Source organism: Giraffa tippelskirchi, chromosome 14 (assembly GCF_054371585.1).
Source record: "Giraffa tippelskirchi isolate mGirTip1 chromosome 14, T2T-mGirTip1v1.2.pri, whole genome shotgun sequence".
NCBI classification, from domain to species: domain Eukaryota; kingdom Metazoa; phylum Chordata; class Mammalia; order Artiodactyla; family Giraffidae; genus Giraffa; species Giraffa tippelskirchi.
Genome location: NC_137288.1, coordinates 70,078,928 through 70,106,620, shown reverse-complemented (window position 1 = coordinate 70,106,620; position 27,693 = coordinate 70,078,928). Strand labels below are relative to the sequence as shown.

Sequence of the window (27,693 nt, the reverse complement as noted above, 5' to 3'; positions counted from 1 at the left end):
AGAGTCGGACGTGACTTAGCAACTAAACAACAATGACAATACTCAGAATGAGGTAAATATAGCAGTTAGAGAACTTGTGTGGATTCAGTATCTGAAATGAGTACTGCGAACGTTCTCTAGGTCAATGGAATTCACGACCAAAATGGCGGGGAGAGTTAGGAAGAGAGCAGATTGACCAGAGAAGTCATTTTGTTACAGTGAGTGAAGATAATTGCTTCAACCTCAGAAACAGCATAAACTTCCTGAAGGAAAAATTAGTAAATAGTCAAGGTGCTTCCAACCTTAAAATCTAAAGATTCTGTGAATAATCAAAAAGTAGGGGGTTTGTGTTTTATTTTGTTTTGCTCAGTCTATAGTCCTGAGTTTGCCTTTAGCTTACTTGAATTATTTCACTGATTTTCGATATGAGAAATTGTAGATTTTTGAAAGTTAAAGACAATACACAATCATGAAAATTAATGGTTGAAAAACCACAAGAGTTCCAGTCCATTTTCTTGCTCAGTTCTCTCTTTATACAGGCAGAGGTTTTGATAAACTTTGTTCAAATTTTGGTCATTTACCTCTGATTAATTAGTCTTTCAATTGTTTCCTTTTTATTCTTTGTTTATCAGCTGCTGAGCAGACTGAGAACAACTTAGATTTAAGACATTGCTTTCATCAGAAAGGGAAAATGAAATAAGAATAATCTCAGCAAGCTGGAAAATTTTACAATCACACAGCAACAATGACTTTTTTTTTTACTGCACTTTTCAATTGGAAAGAATGCCACAATGTTGGCTTAGAAATTGTAAATGAACTTATTTCTTTCCATATCTGTAGAAGACTCAACTGTCAAAAAAAAAATCCTTTTAAAAAAAAATTCTCACATTTATTTAGGAAGAAGAGGAGATTTCTAGCCTGAATCTACCATCACCTGTAATATGAGCTCATCTTAGCCGGTGGTCGTTTCTCTGCGGTGCAGTCTCTCTCTCTTGCTCTCCCTCCTCCATCTCTTATCTCCTAATTTCTTCTTTAATTAACATTATTTCCTTACTCTTTTGCCCTCTCTATGTCCCCTTTTTTATGTTTAAGCCTAAGAACTACATCACTTTGCTGAGAAAGGTCCGTCTAGTCAAAGCAATGGTTTTTCCAGTAGTCATGTACAGATATAAGAGTTGGACCATAAAGAAGGCTGAGCACCAAAGAACTGATGCTTTCGAATTGTGTTGCTGGAGAAGATTCTCGAGAGTCCCTTGGACAGCAAGGAGATCAAACTAGTCAATCCTAAAGGAAATCAACCCTGAATATTCATTGGAAAGACTGATGCTGAAACTCCAATACTTTGGCTATCTGATGCGAAGAGCTGACTAATTGGAAAAGACCCTGATGCTGGGAAAGACTGAGGGCAGGAGGGGAAGGGGACGACAGAGGATGAGATGGTTGGATGGCATCACCGACTCGATGGACATGAGTTTAAGCAAATTCAGGGAGATGCTGAAGGACAGGAAAGGCTGGTGTGCTGCAGTCCATAGGGTCACAGAAAGTTGGATATGACTTAGAGACTGAATAACAATAAAGAACTACCAGCAGTTTCATTTCACTGGTGGCAAAAAAATATTTTCATTTTCTGAATGGATTGATTCAAGAAGGTCCCTCAAACTTAGTTCAAAGAGCACAGAGCATATGAGGAAGTGCCCAAGAGGAAACAACTCCAAGCTCAGCTCAGAACAAAGCTCTCATCCACGTGGCAGTAACTGGGCATCTGTTCCCACAGGTTCCCATGTTGGTTCTTTCTGGTCATTCAGCTCTCAGTCGAATGTCACATTCTCCGAGAGCCTGTCCTGTTCAGTAAAGAAGATCAGAGTTCTAAAATAAGAGGGAGCAAGCTTGAGTGTGGAGCTTGGAAGAGGGTTCCCCAGACACCCACAAGCATAAATAAAATTGAAAGACAGGGGGGCAGGAAACTAGGGGCTGAAGCCATGGGCCCTAGGCTCCTAGACATCCCGGCTCACCTGGGGTGAGCCGCCATCTCCCAGCCACAACAGAGCCTTCTTGCCCACTTCTGCCCACAAGCCAATGATGCACGGTGATATGGATCATAAATGAAACAGAAGGCCCCCTGGAGGAAGTAGGAGTCAAAATAATATGGTGTATTAACAGAATGAAGAGGGAAAACACGGGCATCCCAACTAATGAAGGAAAAGCATTTCACAAAATCCAACAACTCTTGTAAGCATTCAACAAACACGTGATAGAACAGAAGTTCCTCAGTTGGATAAAGGACACCTATAAAAATTTTGGAGTCATTGACCAGGGCCCAAACTAACATGGGTAGGGAAGTGAGTTCACACATGTAAACAACTCTATTGAGAGATTTTGCTGTGTGTGCGTGCTAAGTCACTTCAGTTACGTCTGACTCTTTGCAACCCTATGGACTGTAGACTGCCAGACTCCTCTGTCCATGGGATTATCCAGGCAAGAATACTTTGGTAGGTTGCCATGCCCTCCTCTACAGGATCTTCCCAACCTAGGGATCGAACCTGTGTCTCATGTCTCCTGCATTGATGGGCAGGTTCTTTACCACTAGCAGCCATGTCTGCAAGCAGACCTGGGGCCAAGACAGATATGCTTGTGGATATTTTCTTTGTTTAAGCAGCAGAGCTTTTAGAGAGTATTTGCATGCTGGTGAGACTAATTGAGTCCAGCATGTAATGCTGGTCCTGCAGAAGAAAAAGGGGAGAGTACAGGGGCAAAAGGCCTTGAGAAGATGAGGGGAGATGAGTTTCAGAACATACATTTAAAGGCTGGCCTTTGAAACAAGAGGGTCAATTTCTCATTTCTATCAGAAGATAAAGAAGAAAGATAGTTGTAAATACAAATAATTTTGAAGATAAGTAGGAAAATAGAGGAGATTTCATGTAATGATGAATAACCTTTTCATTAGTATATGAGTAAACCATAAGTTTGAGTGTGACAGCATCCCAATAAAAAGATGGCAATAGAAGATTAAGGAGAGAGGAGAATGTTTGCAGTACTTGGCTTGGAACGTGAGAAAACTTAGCTTATAAGGGACAGAATATTGGATTATCTGGCAGTGCTGAGAGTCCAACTAGTACTTCACATCTAACACTTGAAATTAAACCAGTGAATGCCATTGAACAAGCATCGGCATAAAGAGATCATGTGACTGAATTAATCTAAGGTTGGGTGTTGCAAGGGAATTCAGGAGGAGTAAATTTTGAGTTTTCTCAAGGGAAGGATTATAGTGATGGACCAACATATTGAGTGGTACCCAAAACAAAAATACAAAACAAACAACAACTACAAAACAAACAAGAACAAAAAAAAAAAAATTTTAAGGTAAAGAGCTATAAAATCGATGGTGAGAATTTTGGAATCAAAGAATTGTAGATCAGGTTGTAGTTTGAGTTCATGACTGCATAAGTGGACTGGAAATGTGAGAATTTGGAGTTGAAGAGAAAAAGAAAGCTTGCATTTGAGATTTGAGAGGTGTAAATTTTTTATTAAAAAGAAAAAGCCAAGTGCATGACCATGAGAAAGGGTGGGTGATATAATATGGACGGAAAATTCACTGGAGTTGAGGTCAACAAACTGGATGAACAAAAACGCAGGACTGGCATCATCATGGGTGTTGACAGGAAATGGGTTGGAGGTGCAGACAGAGAATCAACAGCCAAATGAATGAATGAATAGAGATGTCCAAAGGGTCACAGGATGACAAAAGTGAGAAGGTGGGCACAGGGATGTGGGGAAGGCATGACCTGTGACTATATGAGCAAGGGTTTTTGAAATAGGTTTAAATAGCAACAACCTGGAGATGATGATGGATGACAACGGGCGATGAAGCAAGAAAAAAGTCATCCACCAGTTTCTGGACCCAAAGAACATAAAACAGAAGAGAAAGAAGATCAGGACTTCCCTGGCAGTTGAGTGATTAAGATTCCTCTGCTTCCTTTGCAGAGGGCACAGGTCTGATCCCTGGTCAAGAAACTAAGATCCCACATGCTGTGTGATGTGGGAAAAAAAAGAAAGAAAAAGATCATCTACTTAATTTGTCTGAAAAGGAACCAGTCACTCTAGGAAGCAATCAAATCTAATTAAAGTGAAGAGGTTAAGAGATCAAGATTCAGGCAAATCAGCTGTTCAGAAACCAGTTTCATCCCTTTTGTGTTCCTCCAGCTACAATGACTGGTTCTTTTTCCCTCATATTTATTTACAACAGAAAAGTACATGGGAGGATAGAACAGCCAAAGCAAAATGCAGAGAAAGCTACATTATAGCAACAAAGCCCAAGCCAGGAAGTTTACTTCAGCCAGCGAAGGAACTCATGACTCAAGCATCCTGGAAACCAGTCCTTCTTTGTCAGATAAATTGTCACATAAGGTGAATCACTTGTGTGAAAGTCTAATCCCAGGAAAAAATATGTGTGAGGAGCCAGGACAAATGTATTCTTGTTGTCTGTGAATTAAATGAGGCCACAATCATTTAATGGCCCTGTTAACATTTCGCAGAGAAAAACAACCACAAATCACACACCTCTCTACCGTGTAATCTCATGTCATTGCTCACAAGGTAGGTGAGGTGAGAGGGGAGATGGATCAAGGCAAGCTGTGTCATTTATGATGGAGAAGCTATTTAGAGCTCATGACGTAATCAGACATTTTTGGCAACCATTTCATATCCCCAGTGAAAATTCCAGCCAAGGCTTTGCTATAAATTTAAACCTAGCATTTATAAAATCATGGACGCAATAGAGCTTCACCCTGCATTTAGTGCAGCAGATTTAACAATGAAAATAATATGGGATGGGATTATTATGTAGGATTGATCTCTCTATATCTTATCTATAGAGATCAAAACTCCTCTATCAGTAACAATGATTTTTTTCACTCCCTTCCCTGATCAATCGAGGATTTCTGAACCAATACCAGAAGCAAATAACTTTGTACATAGTCATACGATAGTTAATTGAATACTTAACAATGTGTCTATTACCATGCTAAGTGCTTTACATGAACTGTCTCAAGTCATACTTCCAATAACATTAGGATGGATGAGCTTTCTACTATCCTTAATTTGTCGCTGTTCAGTCGCTAGGTTGGGTCCGACTCTTGGTAATCCCATGAACTGCAGCACGCCAGGCTTCCCTGTCCTTCACTGTCTCCCAGAGTTTGTTTCACTGTCTCCCAAACTCATGTCCATTGAGTCGGTGATGCCATCCAACCATCTCATCCTCTGTCACCTTCTGTAACTCAATGAAGCCACAGGGCCACCCAAGGCAGATGGGTTATGGTGGAGAGTTCTGACAAAACATGGTCCACTGGAAAAGGGATTGGCACACCACCTCAGATATTCTTGCCTTGAGAATCACATGAACAGTATCCTTACTTTGCCATTACAGAAAACAGATAAATTAATAAAATCAGATTACAAGAACCTGAAAAATAAAATCTCTCAAGTGTGCTCTTTGAGTCAGGAGAAAACATATCGGTTCCTGGTGGCAAGATAATGTTTCTGTACACTTCCTCTAAATGCTTTCTCAGGTTGTCTTCTGCAAAGAGAATGGTCAATAACTTCAGCAATCCCCCCAGAATGAATCCACCAGCAGGGAGGCTTTGTGAAGGATTTTTCCTGTAGGATTCTTTAATACATGTTTAGGAGTAAAATACAAAAGCTCAACTTTTGTGAGATGACAAAGAAACTCCCTTAATTGAAGCCATCTGGGGAAGTATACTCATCGAATCGGTGAATCCAATGACTCTATTTCCATTCTCAGTGCATTGGACCCTCGGTAACATGTCACTCTTTATCACTCCCTTTCTATTAAGTCTTAAACCCTCTACAACTTTAGCCTCTGTGTGTGGCTTCGTAGCCCCTTCAACATTTATGTTCTCCAGGGTTCTGGACTGGACTTTTCTCTTCTCTTTACACGCTCTCCTTGTGTGTCTCTGCCTGGGCTGTCTCGTTCACTGCCAACCACAGGCTCGTAATGTCTAGTTCTGCACCCCTAAACCACCAGGTGCTCCCTCTCCGACACACACGTGGACACAGAGCAGTCCCCTCTCCTCAGATCCCTGGGCTAACTCCATCCCTGATTCTTCTAGAATGTACGCCCTCATCGGAGCCTAGAGACTCTTCCATTCATTCTCTGAGCCAGGCTGAGTGAGTGGGAACGTATGTGGTGCTCAGGTGCGTGATTCCAGGTCCTGCTCCAGCCAGCCTTCCGTTTCCGGGCAACACGGGGCGCCATATTGAGCACGGAGCCATATGAAACACAGGACTTCTCTAGGAAGTCATACCCCGAGAAACTGTCCACCAACAGCAATGCCATGTCTTTCTCATAACCTATCCGGATGTTTCTTCTTCGCCTCTCCTCTAGAAATTTTGATTCTTGAGTAAGAATTAGGATACCCTGAGGGGATTTATGACCCATTGTTTGTTCAATTTATCTTTCAGGCTATTCCTCCCAGGACAGGAAAAGCTTTCTTTTCCAGTGTAGCAAAAACTTCTCTCATGTAACAGCCTCATCTTATCTACTCGTTAGTTTTCTCTATGCTTATTCATTTACACTTTGAGTTGACATATGAAAATCAATTAAGAGAAATCTTTTTTCCCCTCTTGTAATCTAGGCTGTCAAGGTGATTGCCCTACTGTAGACTTTAGAAAATTGCTTTTAAACTCAACACTGAGCAGTTATTTCCATGTCCTAGACAGTTTGTGCTGTTCCTTTCTTGAGGCAATAAATTTGGACCTAATGGCAAAAGAGCTACAAGTGATGAAAAAAAAAAAAAATCCTCCATCCATGGAGAATCTTCATGGTTTATCAGGACAATTTGTTGATATCTACAGACCTGGCTCAGTGGTAAAAAATCCACCTACAATGCAGGAGCCACAGGAGACACGAGGTCGATCCCTGGGTCAGAAAGATCTCCTGGATTAGGACATGGCAACTCACTCCAGTATTCTTTCTGGGATAATCCCATGGACAGAGGAGCCTGGTGGGCTACAGTCCATAGGGTCACCAAGAGTCAGATACGACTAATGCAACTTAGCATGCATGCACAGACCTAGTAAATCTACTAAATCTACAAGAATAAATGACCTATATTTCCTTCATCCAAGTCTCCTTACATATAACTCCTTTCAACTGTTTATTTTTTTTAGACTATAATATAATTTTAATTATCCACCTCATTTGTAGCTATAACTTCTACTTTTGTTAGAAGTGGTTGAAATTAGTCAGAAGAGGGTAAAACAATGGCTGACTGGTAAACCTGAGTTAGGCCATGGTCTCCTAATAAGAGCATGGGCTTCCCAGGTGGCTCAATGGTAAAGAATCTGCCTGCCAATGCACAAGACGCAGGAGACGTGGATTCGATCCCTGGGTCAGAAAGATTCTCTGGAGGAGGACATGGCAACCCACTCCAGTATTCTTGCCTGGAGAATCCCATGGACAGAGGAGCCTGGCGGGTGACAGTCCATGGGGTGGCCAAAGATTCAGACACAACTGAGCGCACGTGCATGGCTAATGAGAGCTTGGTCCTTTTTTTAATTTTTTATTCTCTTTTAAATGCTTTTCCCATTTAGATTATTACAAAACATTGAGGAGAGGTCCCTCTGCTATAGAGTAGGTCCTTGTTGGTTACCTATTTTAAACACAGCAATGAGTACATGTCAATCCCAAACTCCCAACTTATCCCTCCCCAACCTTCCCACCAGTTAACAATAAGTTCATTCCTTTCAACTATTTTTTTGATAGCTTTGCTGCAAGCAATTTAAGGTTTTTTAAAATTTAAGCAATTTTCTAGCCAGGTTCTCATGTGCATGTCTTTTATGTAAGGAATAGGTTATTTGATCAACTACATTTGTTCTCAGGTGAGCATTTTCCCAAGCAAACAAGTGTGGAATACCGCCAGAATGTCTAACTAAAGCAGAAATAGGGTTCTGTGAATTTCCAAACTACACGTTTGTAGGACCACTTATGGTCTACAAAGTTCCTGTGACTATATCAGCACCACATGTGACACAAGCTTCCTTCCTCAGAGAACAAGAAGGGACACCCATTCCACTATCTCAGTTTTTCATTATTAATATGATATAACCATGACTCTATTAAGAAACAGTGGTTGAACATTTCTTATGTACAAGCCACTGAAATGAGTGCTGTGTATAAAACACTGGAGTCAACCTTTCCAGTTACCCTGTTGGGACGCTGGCTGTGTCTCTGCATACGTGAAAAACCTGCGGCCTTAACAGATCAAACGTCATGTCCAGGGTCATTGAGGGTTGACCCTGTATCTGAATCCAGACCCATCTCCAGAGTTCTCGGTCTGAGTAATACGGTCATAATTTTCTTGTCTGGAGAATCTCACGCACAGGGGAGCCTCGCAGGCTACAGTCCATAGGGTCATAGAGAGTCGGACCTGACTGAGGAGACAGCTCACGTGCAAAAGACTGTACCAGATTCTTTACTTGAAGGAGGGAGAAAAGTTCACACATTAACCCATCTCAGATTAGAATATATTGTACCCCACTTCTACACGCCTTTAGGGATTCATTTTCCCACTTTGAATGTGTCTGATACCGCAGCTTGCCGTGCTACCACCTGCCCTGATTCTGAAAACAGAGCCAAGGATTGGAGGGGGGGATGTGTTTGTGTGTTTGTGTATAGTACAGCTAAGTGTATTTTTTTTCTGTCATTTGCAGTTAATATAAAGACAATTTGTAGAGACAATCTTACCTTCAGTTCAGTCGCTCAGTTGTGTCCGACTCTTTGCAACCCCATGGACTGCAGCCTGCCAGGCTTCCCTGTCCATCACCAACTCCTGGAGCTTGCTCAAACTCATGTCCATCACGTCGGTGATGCCATCCAACCATCTCATCCTCTGTCGTCCCCTTCTCCTTCTGCACTCAATCTTTCCCAGTATCAGGGTCTTTTCAAATGAGTCACTTCTTTGCGTCAGGTGGCCAAAATATTGGAGTTTTGGCTTAAGCATCAGTCCTTCCAATGACTATTCAGGACTGATTTCCTTTAGGATGGACTGGTTTGATCTCCTTGAAGTAGAAGGGACTCTCAAGAGTCTTACCTTATTTTACAGCTATTTTTAGCTTTTGGTAAATCTCTTTTACGGAGAAGGCAATGGCACCCCACTCCAGTACTCTTGCCTGTAAAATCCCATGGACGGAGGAGCCTGGTAGGCTACAGTCCATGGGGTCGCTAAGAGTCGGACATGACTGAGCGACTTCACTTTCACTTTTCCCTTTCATGCACTGGAGAAAGAAATGGCAACCCATTCCAGTATTCTTGCCTGGAGAATCCTAGGGACGGCAGAGCCTGGTGAGCTGCCGCCTATGGGGTTGCACGGAGTCGGACACGACTGAAGTGACTTAGCACTTAGCAAATCTCTTTTAAAAATCTTAGTCCTTTAACATGACTTTAATTCACTTTAATTTCATATTGACTTAATTAGATTGACGGTCCCTTTAAGAAGCTTCCCTCGTGGCTCACATGGTAAAGAATCCGCCTGCAATGAAGGAAACCCAGGTTCAATCCCTGGGTTGGGAAGATCCTCTGGAGAAGGGAATGGCTACCCACTCTAGTATTCTTGCCTGGAGAATTCCATGGACAGAGGAGTCTGGCGGGCTACGGTCCGTGGGGTCGCAAAGAGTCGAACACAACTGAGTGACTAACACTTTCACCTTCACCTGAAACTGAAGAATTCCACAAGCAACTGAACAGCCCTAGACAACATCTACCTTCTCACTTATTTTAAAATTATCAAAAAATTATTTGCCATGCCTTAAGCATACTAGTATTGATAAAAATTCACTCCATTTAAAAAATGTTCATCACTTTTCTTAAATATTTATGGGGAAAAAAATCTTGTAGTAATGCCTTCTTCTTAGATATACATAAATGTCTGATTCTATGGGATGAAAAGAACGTACAAGAAAGCTAGAAGTAAAAAAGAAAAACAGTGAAAAGAACAAGAAAAGAGGAAGGAAGGAAGGAAAAGGTTCATACCCTTGAGTGTGAAGACGAATAACTGAACATTTCTATTAGCTACAAATTAATTGGTTAGCTTTTGTACTTTCCATAAGGATATCAGTTTTTCATACTAGAAAGGATGGCGCCAAGCATGAGTACAAAGGGATACTCTAAAAGAAATACAAAGTAGTAAAACAAGGATTAGAAGACATTTATTGTCACGGATGGAGGGTGAGTATTTTTCCTAATAAAAAGGTAAATTGGAGCCGCTTTTCTAGAAGCCAATTTGAAGGCATGCATATAGAAGCATTCTCATTGCTGAATCATTTCTGGAAGGAAAGATTAAAAAGTTCCTCAGTATTTAATAATAGAGTGTAGGCTACATAAATTTACGTATACACCATGAATATTAATAATTAACTAATTTTGCCAATATTTTGATTACGTATATTTCTTCAAATATTTACAGTGTGTTACCATATTTATTCAACTATGAGATACACGTCTTTTCATAAGTTAATATAACTGAAATCCAGAAACAATTTATAATCACCACCAGCCAGGGTCTGCCCAGTATGTATATATGTTTATATATATGTTTACATGTAATTAATGACATAGTTGTTATTGCTTGTGCAGGCCTATCAAAAGTCAAAGTCTTGGAAATATGTTTCATCACCAATGTCCTCAACTGCACAAAGAATGCATTATATGAAAAAAATAAAGCTATTTTAAACATGGGATTAGGCATTTGAAGTTTTAAAACTATTTTACCAAATTTATTTCTCTTATATTTTCCCTGTTGTAAAAGCACAAAAAGGTTAAATCATAAAATGATATCTACTAGTTATGTCCAAATAATAAGCTCTTTCAATAAAGGTATAAAATAAAACATTTAAGTGATTTTAAAAGCACTGTAAAATAGTTTATTCGTAATGTTTTCTTTCTCTGTAGTACATGAAAAAGTGTGTATCTAGTATTTGATCATGTCTTGAATTCAATGGTTTAAAAGAATCTTATTTTTTCTCTAAAAATAAATTATATAGATACCTTTAAAAAAAGGATTGCAAATAAAAGGGCAAAATAAGGTGAGAAATGATCATCTCTGGACTGTATGACCATTGGCGATTTTTAATTTCCTGATGTGTTTCTATAAAGAAGTATGTCTATTTTCATATTCAAAAAAAACCAATGTACTTTGATAAGGTAGACACAAGTTACTGTAAATGAATTCAAGCTTCTATGAACAAATTACTCTCCAGAGTGTAAAAGAATTAGGGAAATACTCTGCAATTTGTTGCCAAAATAAGATGACCAGTTTCGACATAGATTTTGATAAATGTTTGAAATAGCAACACATAAAAAGACTACAGAAGGATAGCAGGCCAAAGGTATCACAGAGCTGGCTGTCAGAGCTAAACAGCAGTTCCTAGGAACTGTGTTCAAATGTTTATTTCCTTATTTGACTGCGCTGGGCCCTTGTCGCAGCATGTGGGACCCTTGCAGTGGCATCCAGGACCCAGCGCCCTGACCAGGGATTGAACCCGAGCCCCTTCACTGGGGGCACAGAGCCCTAGCCATGGGATCACCAGGAAAATCTCAATTTCTAGGAACTTTTGAGGGCAAAGGAATACATGGGATGAAAGCATTATTTGAAATATTATTTATAGTATTCCTTTCTATAACAATAAAAAGTGATCTATGAATGCCAAAATGTCAACTTCCGTACACAAATATTTCCATTATTTATCCATGATTGTTCAAGTTGAATAGTTCATTTAAATGTTGGATTAAAACAAGCTTAAATAAGGTTGCTGACTAGCAACCTAGACTTTTTTTTTAAGAAAATGCATTCCATATGCCAGATAGCCCACTGATGAGCTGTTTGATAGCATCCAATTTATAGGAGAGCTGTTTTCTAAGGAAGAATAACCCTGCTCCCTGTTAAGTTGCCAAGAATTTCTCTTGTGGAGCCACAAAAAGACTCTGAGGGCATCTTCTCCAACTACTTTCTGTAAATAAAGGAAGTAAGCAAATATGTTTCATGCCATTCTAATTTAATTTAACATAAACAATATTGTCAGCGTCAGCTACCATGATAGGTATTTCTATTAAATAAATGCATCATTAAAATATTGCTGCCAATAACTTGCTCTAGACCCTATTTTTTACAGTATTTATTTTATGCATTAAATATGAAGTGTTTCATGGTGTTTTCATTTATTCTCCTTTTAAAGTATATTCCTCCCAATATCTTACTATGTGAGGTTTCTGAGGATAACTTGTAGAAGGAAAGATGATAAACTACAGAATATACTGCTCAGTCATCTGAGGGCAAATGTGGCATGTTATTACAGCATCTCTGACAGAGGTAGCTGGGGTTCATCCTTAATCTCAAAGAAAGAGACACAATATTTTCTTAAAGACCATGTTACATTTGTTTTTCAAAAATTAATGTATTTAATGGCACAGTTTCAAAGCCCTCAGTTGACAGTTTTGAGGCTGTCAGATCTGACACATCTGCATTATGAATGTTTCTACCAGAAAAACAAACAGCTCTTGGAAAAATTTACCAATTGACTAATCTGAGGTAATCAGTGATTCATGTAAAAGAGTGCTGAACAGACTGAGTCAAATTTCAGTGACTTCTGAAAGTCATCCCCAAAGAAGGAAAAGGGGAGAAACAAACCGCGTCAAAAGCATCAGTAAAGAGCACTTTGAGAGACTGATGAAAGCCGCGGAGCTGTTCACCTCAACACGCACACACAATAACAACCATCACCTCAACACGCACACACAAATAACAACCATCACCTCAACACACACACACAATAACAACCATCACCTCAACACGCACACACAAATAACAACCATCACCTCAACACGCACACACAATAACAACCGTCACCTCAACACGCACATACAATAACAACCGTCACCTCAACACGCACACACACAATAACAACCGTCACCTCAACACGCACACACAGTAACAACCGTCACCTCAACACGCACACACACAATAACAACCGTCACCTCAACACGCACACACAGTAACAACCGTCACCTCAACACGCACACACAGTAACAACCGTCACCTCAACACGCACACACAGTAACAACCGTCACCTCAACACGCACACACAGTAACAACCGTCACCTCAACACGCACACACAGTAACAACCGTCACCTCAACACGCACACACAGTAACAACCGTCACCTCAACACGCACACACAGTAACAACCGTCACCTCAACACGCACACACACAATAACAATCACCTCAACACGCACACACACAATAACAACCATCACCTCAACACGCACACACAATAACAACCATCACCTCAACACGCACACACACAATAACAACCATCACCTCAACACGCACACACAATAACAACCATCACCTCAACACGCACACACAATAACAACCATCACCTCAACACGCACACACAATAACAACTATCACCTCAACACGCACACACAATAACAACTATCACCTCAACACGCACACACAATAACAACTATCACCTCAACACGCACACACAATAACAACTATCACCTCAACACGCACACACACAATAACAACTATCACCTCAACACGCACACACAATAACAACCGTCACCTCAACACGCACACACACAATAACAACCGTCACCTCAACACGCACACACAGTAACAACCGTCACCTCAACACGCACACACAGTAACAACCGTCACCTCAACACGCACACACAGTAACAACCGTCACCTCAACACGCACACACAGTAACAACCGTCACCTCAACACGCACACACAGTAACAACCGTCACCTCAACACGCACACACAGTAACAACCGTCACCTCAACACGCACACACAGTAACAACCGTCACCTCAACACGCACACACAGTAACAACCGTCACCTCAACACGCACACACAGTAACAACCGTCACCTCAACACGCACACACACAATAACAATCACCTCAACACGCACACACACAATAACAACCATCACCTCAACACGCACACACAATAACAACCATCACCTCAACACGCACACACACAATAACAACCATCACCTCAACACGCACACACAATAACAACCATCACCTCAACACGCACACACAATAACAACCATCACCTCAACACGCACACACAATAACAACTATCACCTCAACACGCACACACAATAACAACTATCACCTCAACACGCACACACAATAACAACTATCACCTCAACACGCACACACAATAACAACTATCACCTCAACACGCACACACACAATAAAAACTATCACCTCAACACGCACACACAATAACAACTATCACCTCAACACGCACACACACAATAACAACCATCACCTCAACACGCACACACAATAACAACTATCACCTCATCACACACACACACAATAACAACTATCACCTCAACACGCACACACAATAACAACCATCACCTCAACACGCACACACAATAACAACCATCACCTCAACACGCACACACACAATAACAACTATTTCTGTCAGACACGTATTCCAAGAAGAGAGAGAGACAGTATTTGCCAAACTAATGCTTCTCTCAGCTTTCATTTTCATGATAAAACAAGCCATTTCTTTGTAGCAGAAAGAGAAAAAAATCCCAATTAGAACAAAACTTTAATTCTGAAAGGTCAAGTTCTACATGAAGGTTGCTCTGCCTTTGGCTTGAGTAAAAACTCAAAACTATAAAGGTAACTGTGATGTGGCACATACATGACATCTTAAAGAAAAAAGAAATAATTGATAGCAGCTTGTTTTGTTAACATGGCACATATGCTAAGTCACTTCAGTCATGTTCGACTCTTTGGGACCCTACAGCCTGTCAGTCTCCTCTGTCCATGGGATTCTCCAGGCAAGAATACATGCCACATAAGGAAGCCCAATGTGATTTAGAATATTTCAAGTTGAAAATACGTCACATCAGTTTCTTTGTCTTTGTGTGTGGCAATAAAGTCATCTCTGACTAAGACCTTCATCATTAATCTGAAAGAAAGACAGAGAAAGGAAGAAAGAAAGGAAGGAAAGAGATACACAACCTAATTGAATAACAAGACCTTCAAATAAATGTTTTAAATACTTTCAGACTTACCCCTGCAGTGAAACTAAGGTTTTAATACTCAAAAAAGCTTCATTATGTTGGAAAGTTTTTATACACACAGGTTTGCTAATCTCCTCAAGAACAATGGCACCTTAGCTAAAATAGTAGTTTTTCAACAGAATTTATAAAGGAGAATGTAGGACCTTGAACAAGAATATAGTTGCTATTGTTTTTTCCTACAAACATATGGCATTCGGCCAAATCATTTAAAAAATTCCACCTGAAAATGGTTCTGAGTAGGCTCTATTCTTCTCTTTAAAAAATTCCCAAAAAGAAGTCCCCTCTGACAGAAACTTGGTACTTCTTTTTCTTGGAAAGTTAGCACATTTGTACCACAAAGGTAAACAAATTTCATATTTTGCTCTCATTTCTTCACAAAACTTCTCAAGTATGGGCAACTCAAATCCTGTTTCTGATAAAATGCAACTTTCTTAGCAACACACAAGATATTTAAGCCTGAGGACAAGGAGTATAACAATACCCACGCCAGTGTAGCATCAGAGACCTTTTCCTTTACAAATCACAAAAACCAAGAGTGTTTGCAACCCATCAAATTACCACCTATTAAAGGACTAAATTTTTCTTTCAGGTGAAACTCTGATTGGAAGAGACACATTTTTACCATTACAGAGTCATCTATGCACTTGTATTGGCTATCTATTGTTATGTAACAAATTACCCAAGGAGTAGTAGCTTTAAAACAACAATCATTTATCACCTCAAAGTGTTTGTTGATCAGGAGTTTGGGAGCACTTTAGCTGAGTGGCTCAGTATCTACTGAGGTCACAGTCAGGACATAAATCAAATTAGTAATCATCTGGAGACTGAACTGCAGCTGAAGGGTCCACCTGCTATGGCTCAGTCACACAGCTATCGGCAGGAGGCCTCAGTTTCTTGCTGGATGTTGGCTAAAGGCTTCAGTTTCTCACCGCATGAGCCTTCCTAAGGCCACCTGGCTTCTCCCAAAGCAAGTGATATGAGAGAAGGCCAGGACAAAGCCCAATGCCTTTGATGACCTAGTCTCAAAATTCACACACTATCACTTCTGCTTTAGTTTACTTGTTATAAGCAAGTCAATGGGCTTCCCTAGTGGCTCAGATGGTAAAGAATCTGCCTGCAATGAAGGAGACCCGGGTTCGATCCTTGGGTCGGGAAGATCCCCTGGAGAAGGGCATAGCAACCCACTCCAGTATTCTTGCCTGGAGAATCCCATGGACAGAGGAGCCTGGCGGGCTACAGTCCATGGGGTCGCAAAGAGTCAGACATGACTAAGCATAGCAACACACAGCACAGTCAAAACTTAGCAGACTTTTCACTTCACTACTTCGCCTCAAGCAAGTCATTAATTCTAGTGATACTTAAGAGAGAGGAATTAGGTTCCACTTCTTGTGTGAGGAGTATCAATACCTTTATGGACATATTTTTAAACATCACAGGCTTTGCAGTTTCCTAAAGAGCCACTAAATTATACAATCTTTGAAGAGTAACTGTGTAAACAGGTTATGAAAACTAGGAATAAATTGCACTAGAAAATATCAATTATTTCATCCTGCCACTTGCTGAAGAGAAATTAGATAACTCAGTTCTTCCAAGAGGATCTTAAAATTTTTATAGAAAATATCTAAAAGACATTTTAGAGTGGATAAAATCATTTGATACAGATGTTGCTACTGTTTTCTGTTCCATGGCCCTACATTTTTATTATGAATTCATAGTAATTTAAGAATTTCTCCTCACTGTGTTATGTGGAGATGTTCGATTTCCAGTCTAGTATCAACCATGCAAACTGTGACAAGAAAGAGCTTCCATGAAAGAATGTCTGAACTGACCACTTCTGAAGCACTCAGAACCAAGAAATGGCAGGATTACAGCCTAGAGCTGAGCCTCCTAAATTTTTTGAAGCCAAGTAAATGGCCAAAGATATCTAAGGGATGAAAGCAGAAATGATTGCTTCACCTAGTATATACCAGAAGTTTGGTCTATTATGATCAGTTGAAGAACTGAAGAGAATCAACATCAAAGAAAACCTAAGAAACCAAAAAAATATTCCAGAGGTCTCCCAGGTTCTATAACAACTGTGGGCCACTTCTTCAGAGTCTTATGCCTAAATTCAAAATAATTCTTCATTTTCCCCTTTTACTAAAAATATTACTGTTCATTACATGCTACTGTTAGCTCTGTAAGTATCTGTAGCTTAGCCAACTTCAGTTCATAGTGCTTTACTTTATTCTGACTTAAATAAGCATACTATAACTCAATTTCCAATGCTAGTACTGAATCTGCATCCTAATGAAGGCAAACACTGATATAAATCACTGAAAGGAACTTCCCTGGCAGTCCAGTGGCTAAGACTCCATGCTCCCAGGCAAGGGGGCCAGGTTCGATCTCTGGCCAGGGAACCAGATGTCACACACCACAACTAAAAGTTCACAGGCCGTAACTAAGGATCCCACGTGCCACAGCTGAGACCTAGAGCAGCCAAGTAAATGATTTAGAAAAAAAAAAAACAGAAGGTTTTCAAATCAGAAATGGGTTTCTACTTCATTTTGACATGAAGAGACCACATTTGCAGAAAACTTACCTTGCCAACTATTGAATTTGGGTTTTTAATCTGGTTTAGTTTACATATCCCAATACACAAAATTTGAATGAAGAAAAGCATTAAAAAGCACCTCTCTTGGGAAAAGATATAAACTGCTGATTTAACATTTGTTATAGATATCCACATAGAACATAATTAATACCTTATTATCTTATGCTATATTCATTATGTAAACCTTTAGTTCTGAGTAAGTGGGTATGCTTGGAATAGTCTGGCCTTAAATGCTCTGGTTGTATGTATGTGGTTGGAGAAATGTATCGTAAGAAATATGGTAAGGAAAGACACACACAGCCCCAAGCATTTCAGTGTGTTTGGAATTTAAATGGTGCTTTTGCATCTAAAATGTAGTAGAAGAGGCAGTGGCTAAGTGACACCAAGATGTAGGTTCTAGTTCTCTTAGTGTAGCTTTTTATGAAAGCAATCGTGGATAAGTATTTTACTCAAACTTTGTGTTCCTTTAGGAACAGAAGTAAAGAGTTGTAATTATACCAGCTTTATAGGATTCAAAGTGTTTCCCTCATAGCTCAGTTGGTAAAGAATCAGCCTGCAAGACAAGAGACCCAGGTTCGATTCCCAGGTTGTGCCAATCCCCTGGAGAAGGAAATGGCTACCCACTCCAGTATTCTTGCCTGGAGAATCCCACGGACAGAAGAGCCTGGCAGTGTACAGTCCATGGGTCGCAAGAGTCGGACACGACTTAGTGACTAAACTACCACCCACCACATAGGTATCAATACAAGAATAACTGAGGTACTATATAAATCAAACTCCATTATTAATATTTTTATCTGTGAATGACAAAAAAAAGTTTGCTCAACTTCAAAATATCAGCTTTGTAAGCCGTCTTTTTGCTCAAGGGAAAATACATACCAGTTCAGACTTAAATGGCTTCCCAGGAGACTCAGTGGTAAAGAATCTGCCTGCCAATGCATGAGACACAGGCTCGAACCCTGGCTTGGGAAGATCCCCTAGAGAAGGGAATGGCAATCCACTCCAGTATTCTTGCCTGGGAAATTCCAAGGACAGAAGAACCTGGTGGACTATAGTCCATGGGGTTGCGAAGAGTCAGACTCGACTTAACAACTCCAGACTTAGAAAATTGCCCTGAAAAGTTACCAAAATATATTTTTTTTTAATCCTGAATTTAACACTGGATATATTTGCTTCTAAACAAAGTGGATTCCTAGGCATAATGAAATTTATTTCACTGCTGTAGGAAAGATAAGAAGTATGGATGATAACTAAAAAAGTCTAACTAGGAAAGTGTGTTTCAGATCTGAGTACTAGGCAGTGCTATTGGTAAAGTTTTCACAGAAAAGAGGTAAAAGAAACTCTGAAATAATGGCACATGTAAGAGCCATCAATCACACTTAGTTATCAGAAGGCACTGAATTGCCCAAGGCTTTACTTTGAGTGGACCAAAAGGTTCTTTAATTCAAGCGAAACTCTCTACATGGTTTTATGCTTCAGTACGAGGCATGAATAAGAATATTGTAGGGTTCTCAAATCTTACCGAACAACTGTCTGTAATACAGAGCTCTTAATCACTACAGCGATATGCAAGTAAAAGGAATACAGAGTCTCTCTTGAGAAAACCAACACTCCACTCAGTGATTAGTAAATGTCAGTAGAGTAATTGTTTAAAATGAAATCAGTTCCAGTAAAACTGCTCAGTGCTATCTGAAAAGCAAATCTTCCTTTCCTCGTTTTTTCCACGCCCTTCATCAAGTCAACAAGGTTGAATATCAACTCAAAAGGACTGAAGGGTCAACTCAATAGAACTGTCAGTGACCACTATTCCTCTGGGTCGCCTTTGTTGAAGCCCAACCCCATCACTCCTCCCTAAGAACTGCCATCAGCAGCAGCCATCCAAAGTGAGGTACCTACAGGAGTCTGCCAGTAACTCAAGTGAGGAAAGTCAGTTAGATCAACAAACAATCATGAATGGTGGGCATGCGTGCTCGTTCAGTCGTGTCTGACTCTTTGCAAACTCATGGGTTCGCACTATGAACCCTGCCAGGCTCCTCTGTCCATGGGATTTCCCAGGCAAGAATACTGGAGTGGGTTCCCATTTCCTTCTCCAGGGGATCTTCCAACCCAGGGATCGAACCCATGTCTTCTGCATGGCAGGCGGATTCTTTACCATTGAGCCACCTGGGATGCCATTGGAGAGGTGGCAATCAAAATATCCTGAGTAGGCACAGGAACATGAGATCCAGATAAAAGGTGGAGGGATTAACTCTTGGAGTAGAAAAAAGATGCCTCTGGTTTGCACTTGGGGCTTAACTGAAAAAGGTGACCTAGGGATGACTCTGAGAGGTCAACACTATTGAAATGAAAGATTAACGTTGCAATTCCCCTAGGAACAGAGGCACACTTACCACGCCAGGCCACAGGAAGAACATCAGGTTTTGGTCAGGAGGCAAAAGACAGGAGCGTGGTAACACTTTGGTCAGGACCTTTATTGGGGTTTCTGAAAAAAGGCAAGGGAGAGCGGAGTAAATGTTTTAGGACTGGCTGGATGGAATAATTTCAGTGGGCTTTGGGCCATGGGGGTGGTGTCAAGCTGCATGGTACCTGGGCCTGGGGTGAGTAAGACAGAAAATCTGTCTCTGGGGTGTACCTGCCGGGCAAAGGAAACGCGGCCCCTCCCTGGTTCACTTACAGATCAAAGGCATGCTCCCAGGAGAGCCCTTCGCCTGGTCTGAGAATCGGCTAGCTCCACCAGGGGCAGGCTGCCCCATCCAGAAAAGCTTTTTGAGAATGTTAAAACACCATTTTTAAAAAATTTCTTTATTTTGGGGAGGCTCCAAAATCACTGCAGATGGTGACTGCAGCCATGAAATTAAAAGATGCTTGCTCCTTGGAAGAAAATGTATGATTAACCTAGACAGCATATTAAAAAGCAGAGACATTACTTTGCCAACAAAGGTCCATTTAGTCAAAGCTATGGTTTTTCCAGTGGTCATGTATGGATGTGAGAGTTGGACTATAAAGAAAGCTGAGCGCTGAAGAATTGATGCTTTTGAACTATGGTGTTGGAGAAGACTCTTGAGAGTCCCTTGAACTGCAAGGAGATCTAACCAGTCTGTCCGAAAGGAAATCAGTCCTGAATATTCATTGGAAGGACTGATGCTGAAGCTGAAGCTCCAATAGTTTGGCCACTGATGCGAAGAACTGACTCATTTGAAAAGACCCTGATGCTGGGAAAGATTGAAGGCAGGAGGAGAAGGGGATGACAGAGGAGATGGTTGGATGGCATCACGAACTCGATGGACATGAGTTTGAGCAAACTCCAGGAGTTGGTGATGGACAGGGAGGCCTGGCGTGCTGCAGTCCATGGGGTCGCAAAGAGTTGGACATGACTGAGCAACTGAACTGAAAACACCATAATATACAGAAAATAAAAAATGCGATTACTACACTCTTAAATTGTAACATGAGAAAGAGGAAAAGAGAAAGTGGGAAGAATCAAGTTCTAATGTCTAGAAGGAAATTTGAGTAGCTCAATGTTTGGGGCTCTATAATCTCTATAAAGTTGGAAAGCAGGTCAGCAGCTGAGAGACAGCTTGACTGCTCCGCAAGGAGATTTGACAGTAGCGAAGACTGTTTTGAAAAGGAGCTCTGGAGATTAGGGAAAAGAGCTGTTGGTAAGAGAAACGTAGTAGGGTTGCTGGGCAATCGATAACAAACTTTCTGCTTCTCTGGTTATTTACTTTCTCCTAATCTCATAAAGAGCAGGGAGTTTTGTAGGTCACAGCAAGTGTTTTCAGCTTGTTTGTGTGGGCATTTGTTCCCCATCCCTTGCCCATGATTATTTTAATAAATAAACATGAAACAACACTCTAGGGCAAATCTGACTCATGCAATCTGAAAGGAAATTTAAGTTTAAGAAACGGGTTTATAATGTTGCTAGAGTTCACAGAATTACAGTTGCAGCAAGGGACCATGGAGGTTGGCCAATTCAATTGTCCTTCCATTGCCATCTCAAAAGGATGGTCATCAATATAAGGTGCCTCATAAAGTGCATCCGAGAGGCTGAATTTCTGAAAGATCAAAATATCTTATCAAAGGAGAGTTCAATATAAATGTCCCATGGCAAAAAGAAAAAGTAAAATCTCATGAGAGTTTCTTCATAAAGTTAAGAGTTTTTACTTAGTAAATTAACACCGATTCTAGCAGACAGTATAATTTCAAACTTCTCAGCTATGTCTTTCACCAAAATGATGCTATGTCCCAGTGGAATTATAAATAAATGAATCATGGAATATAAATATCTATGTCTCATGAAAAACTATTATCAAAAAAAAATCCAAATTTGTAAAACAAATGACTTAGAAGATCCTTATTTATCCTATGAAATGAAAGCTTGCCTTTTTACAGATCTCCCACAGGAGCATATTCTCTCAGTAAAATGCGAACAGATTGGATCTAACAGAATCTCTTAAGGGAATTTTTAGCCTCAAGCACCCCTTCTCTTTCATTTCCCACTCCTCTTGCTCTTCTCCTCATCTGGCTCTGTTCCTTTCTATAAACACACACACACACAAGCAAAGGCAGTTCAATTATGACCCTTATTAAAGTAAAACCAGCAAACAAAAATGTTCGACTTCTAAAAATCTGACTTCTATGTAGATGGATAGAGAGGTAAGTAGGTAGGTAGAGGGGGCTTTCCAGGTGGTGCAGTGGTAAATAATCCACCTGCCAATGCAGGAGATTTAAGAGATGTGGGTTTGATCCCTGGGTCAGGAAGATCCCTTGGAATGGGAAATGGCAACCCACTCCAGTATTTTTTCCTGGAAAATCCCATAGACAGAGGAAACTGGTGGGCTATAGTCATGAAGTCGCAAAGAATCATACACATCTGAGCAACTGCGTACAGGTAGATAGAGAGATGAGTGGGTAAACAGAAGGAGGGCTAGATATATAGATAAACAGATTTTCATATTGCCTTTCATTTATTCACAAGCTACTTTAAAAAATTTTTTCTGCCAATTTCCTACTGCCCACCGAATTTCCTCTCTCTAGATCATTATTGGCCTCCAGGTTGTCAAATCTAATACTTCCCCATCTTTACTCTCAACTGACAAAGTTTATTATCATTTCAACAGCCTTTCTTCCCATTTTCAAGATTTTTTTCAGAGATCAGGGGACCATATGCTTCACGATAGCCTCACCCTGTTTGGAAAATCCCATTTCCCCTGACAGTGAGTACCCTAGGCATGGGTATCTGATACACTTCTGGCAAATGAGATGTGTGTTAATTTTCTATGGTTACTTGAACACATTATCACCAACTTGGTAGCTTAACACAGCACAAACATTATCTTGTAGTCTGGAAAGTCAGAAGTTCAAAATGGGTCTCCCTGGGCTAAAGTCAAGATATCAGCAGGGCTCTATTCTTCCCAGAGGCTGCAGAGGAGGGTCTACTTCCTGGCCTTTCCAGCATTGAGGCGCTACCTGCATTCCTTGGCTCACGCCCCAGTGCTCAGTCTTCAAAGCCAGCAGCACTGGCCCAGGTCTCTCACACGCCCATCTCTCTGCTTCTCCCTATTCTTTTTCCCACGTCCACAAGTAAGATCCCCTGTGATTAAGCTGGGTCCACCCAGATAATGGAGGATAACATCTCCATCTCAACATCAGCTGATGAGCAACCTTAATTCTATCCGCAACTTTAGTTCCCCTTTGCTCAAAACCAACTCATTCACGTGGTCCAGGGAGTAAGACGTGACAACTCAGGGGGCCATTATTCTTCCTACAACAAAATGTGAAAGTCTGTTGGACGCTTTCTTTAAAGATTTTTTTTCCTGATATAAGAAATGTGGGGGAAGAAACACTCCTTCTTCTACCACTGAAAGCTGATGTTTACATGGGCTATCTAGAATTGTGGACATCATTTTAGGAATATAAGATGACCTGGTCTAAGTTGATAAACCTTTATCATGAAAAGGTTTACCTCATGATAAGCCTTTACCATGAGAATAGCGTATGATAGATAGATTCAGTGGTTCATTCATTTCATGAATACATGAAGGGAAGGGAAGTCGCTCAGTCGTGTCTGACTCTTTGCGACCCCATGGACTGTAGCCTACCAGGCTCCTCTGTCCATGAATACATGAATATTTATGAAATGGATGAACACTGAGTAAATCAACCCAAGGGCAATTCTAACTCAATTCTAACTCAATTTCTTGTTCAGTAGCTCAGTCGTGTCCAACTCTTTGCAACCCCATGGACTGCAGCGCGCCAGGCCTCCCTGTCCATCACCAACTCCCGGAGCTTACTCAGACTCACGTCCCTCGAGTCGGTGATGCCATCCAACCGTCTCATCCTCTGTCGTCCCCTTCTCCTCCTGCCCTCAATCTTTTCCAGTGAGTCGGTTCTTTGCATCAGGTGGCCAAAGTATTGGAGTTTCAGCTTCAGCAGCAGTCCTTCCAATGAATATTCAGGACTGATTTCCTTTTGGATGGACTGGTTGGATCTCCTTGCAGTCCAAGGGACTCTCAAGAGTCTTCTCCATGAAATTTGATTTTGCAAACTTATTTTGACTTGTGTTTTCTCTTTCTTGTACCCCAAATATCCTAAATAGCTGATACTTTACCTTACTACACTTTTCTGAGCATTTGACAGGTTTCCTTTCTCCATTTTGAAGTAATTGCCAAGCTTCTGTGAGATTGCTGACTTCTGGTTTCCTCTTACGCCTACAGCCTTTTCTTCTCAGTTTCATTCAAAGAATCTTCTTTGCTTACACTTTTGAGTGTTGGTTTCACATGTAGCTCCATCTCTAGCTCCTCTCATCGCTCTAAACTCCCTAAGGGAACACATGCTCTTCCATGCTTTAACTATCCTTTCCACCCGTAGTCTATTTCTTACATTGATTCTAGAAACTTCTGCTGACTCTAGAGTTGTGTTTCCAACTATCTGTAGCGCATTATCTGCATGAATATTCCATGGCCTCCCCTCCTCAACTCACAGTGTGTCTCTATCTCTTGTTCCCCCTTGAACTTTCTGATGTGAAGTGAAAAATGCTCAGCCCTCCTCTGTGACCCCATGGACTGTATCCTGCCAGGCTCCTCTGCCCATGGAATTTTCCAGACAAGAATACTGGAGTGGGCTGCCATTTCCTTCAAGAGATCTTCCTGACCCAGGGATCAAACCTACATCTCGGGTGTCTCCTGCGTTGACAGTCGGATTCTTTATCACTAGCGCCACCTTCTGGTGTACCCCCCCATTAATGAATGATTTTAAACTTACTTCAGTCAACCAAGTCAGACACACAGAAGGTAGTTTCCACTCCTCTTTCTCACCCGGGCACTCTCCATATTACATTAATTATTAAAACTGTGCTCTTAACCTCCTTAAAATCTCTTTATCTTCCCCTTCCTTCCATATCTAGAGCCAAGACTCCGATCCCATATTTCTTACGCTCCAAAAATCGTCTCACCAGCTCTCCCTGAATTCAAACTCTGCAGTCCCTTCCCCAAAGCCCCGTGTCTGTATTGGTCATCCGGTGACTCTTCCACAGTTGAGGTAAAGTCACGTCCCCCTCGGTTTAAAATCCTTGCATGGAGTCCTGAAATTCTGTTTGTTTGTTTTGTTGTTGTTGTTATTCAGTAGCTAAGTTGTGACCAAACGTTTTGGCTAATATAAACATGCAACAAATGATAGCAACAGTCATGTAATGTTGATTGATCATATTATCTTATCTCATTTACCTTTCCAACCACCCTGTGATTTAAATAGTATTATTATCCTTATTTAACAGATAAAACTGCAATTTAGAGAGGGTTTATGACTTCCAAAGATCATGCTGGGGTGTGTGAGAGCTGGATTTGATTCTAATCATTCTAACTCCAAAACCTGTGCTTTCTTCTGTCATGCTGCTTCTATCAAGATTTTTTTTCCTTTTCCTTTTCCTAATTGATACAGACGTCTTCTACACTCAAGTACCTTCTCTTCCTTCAAGGTTTCCCGGTCCCCCTGCAACTAATTTACAAGTTTCCTGCTTCAGTTCCCATGGCATCCTGTACATACCACTGAAAATAATAATAATGACTACCATTTCTTACCAATCTTGCTATGTACAAATATAGCAAAGTGCTTTAGATTCATAAATCTACTCAATTCCCATGGGAAGCTATTAAGCTATTTGCAGCTTACAGATGGAAGAAAAAATGCCCAAGGTTAGATAACGCCATAGACACTCTGTTCTGTAGTCTGTGTTTGCTATGAACTGAATGCGTGTGTCTCACCAGAGTTCATATGTTGAAACCCCAGGGTGGTGGTACTTAAAGGAGGTGTCCTTGGAGGTGACTAGGTCATGAAGGCATAGTCCTCATGAATGGGATGAATGCTTTAAAAAAATTCCCCATAGAGTGCCCCTCCCCCTTTCTTCCATGTGCGGACACAAAGAAGTGACGTTCATCCATCAGCCAGGAAGCAGGTTTCCACCAGACATCTAACCTGTCAGTGTCTTTACCTTGAACTTCCAGCCTCAAGAACTATGAGATATCAATTTCTGTTATTTATAAATTATTCAGTCTATGATATTTTTCATAGCAGCCCAAATAGACGAGGGCAATATTCTACTTTCTTTTTTCCTTCGGAATATTTTGAGCAAAGGAATCCTGACTTATATGATTTTGAATACCAGGATCTAGACAAAAGCAAGCTTACTTCCTGAATGTTTGATAACTGAATGGACCACCTATTAAGTGATCTATGACAGTACAGATGTATATGAATATACCAAATATGATTTTGATATTTTATCCTCTGTTTTGGAAGATAGCATGAAAATGTGATATGATGATATACTCATGCCCACTCTCCATTTTTCTGTGAAACTTCCAGGGCCATGAACCACACCACAGTCGCCCCAGGTTCCATGCGTCTAGCAAAGGTACTCAACAAACAAACTCAAAAGTTAAGTGAATCATGAGAAATCAGAGTTGACTTTCCCTCTCCAGTTCAGTTCAGGTCAGTTCAGTCGCTCAGTCATGTCGGACTCTTTGTGACTCCATGGACTGCAGCACGCCAGGCTTCCCTATCCATCACCAACTCCCAGAGTTTACCCAAACTCATGTCCATCGAGTCGGTGATGCCATTCAACCACCTCATCCTCTGTTGTCCCCTTCTCCTCCTGCCCTCAATCTTTCCCAGCATCAGGGTCTTTTCAAATGAGTCAGTTCTTCACATCAGGTGGCCAAAGTATTGGAGTTTCAGCTTCAGCAGCAGTCCTTCCAATGAATATTCAGGACTGATTTCCTTTTGGATGGACTGATTGGATCTCCTTGCAGTTCAAGGGGCTCTCAAGAGTCTTCTCCAACACCACAGTTCAAAAGCATCAATTCTTCGGTGCTCAGCGTTCTTTATAGTCCAACTCTCACATCCATACATGACCAGTGGAAAAACTATAGCTTTGACTAGACAGATCTTAGTTGGCAAAGTAATGTCTCTGGTTTTTAATATGCTGTCTAGGTTGGTCATAAGTTTTCTTCCAAGGAGCAAGCGTCTTTTAATTTCACGGTTGCAGTCACCATCTGCAGTGATTTTGGAGCCCAAGAAAATAAAGTCTGTCACTGTTTCCATTGTTTCCCCATCTATTTGCCATGAAGTGATGGGACCAGATGCCATGATCTTAGTCTTCTGAATGCTGAGTCTTACGCCAACTTTGTCACTCTCCTCTTTCACATTCATCAACAGCCTCTTTACTTCTTCTTTGCTTTCTGCTATAAGAGTGGTGTTACCTGCATATCTGAGGTTATTGATATTTCTCCCGGCGATCTTGATTCCAGCTTGTGCTTCATCCAGCCCAGCATTTTGCATGATATAATCTGCATAGAAGTTAAATAAGCAGGGTGAAAAAATACATCCCTGACGTACTCCTTTCCCGATTTGGAACCAGTCTGTTGTTCCATGCCCAGTTCTAACTGTTGCTTCCTGACCTGCGTACAGATTTCTCAGGAGGCAGGTC

General features: G+C 40.9%; 1 protein-coding gene across 3 annotated transcripts in view; it reads right to left on the bottom strand.

Moving 5' to 3' along the window:
- LOC145534777 (glutamate decarboxylase 1-like) overlaps window positions 1-27,693 on the bottom strand; it is a 216,936-nt gene that overhangs the window by 174,318 nt on the left and 14,925 nt on the right. For all 3 annotated transcript variants that reach the window (XM_081563055.1, XM_081563049.1, XM_081563051.1), the window contains exon 2: window positions 20,099-20,190. The gene's annotated coding sequence lies outside the window, so the exon portion shown is untranslated. The remainder of the gene's footprint in view (window positions 1-20,098; window positions 20,191-27,693) is intronic.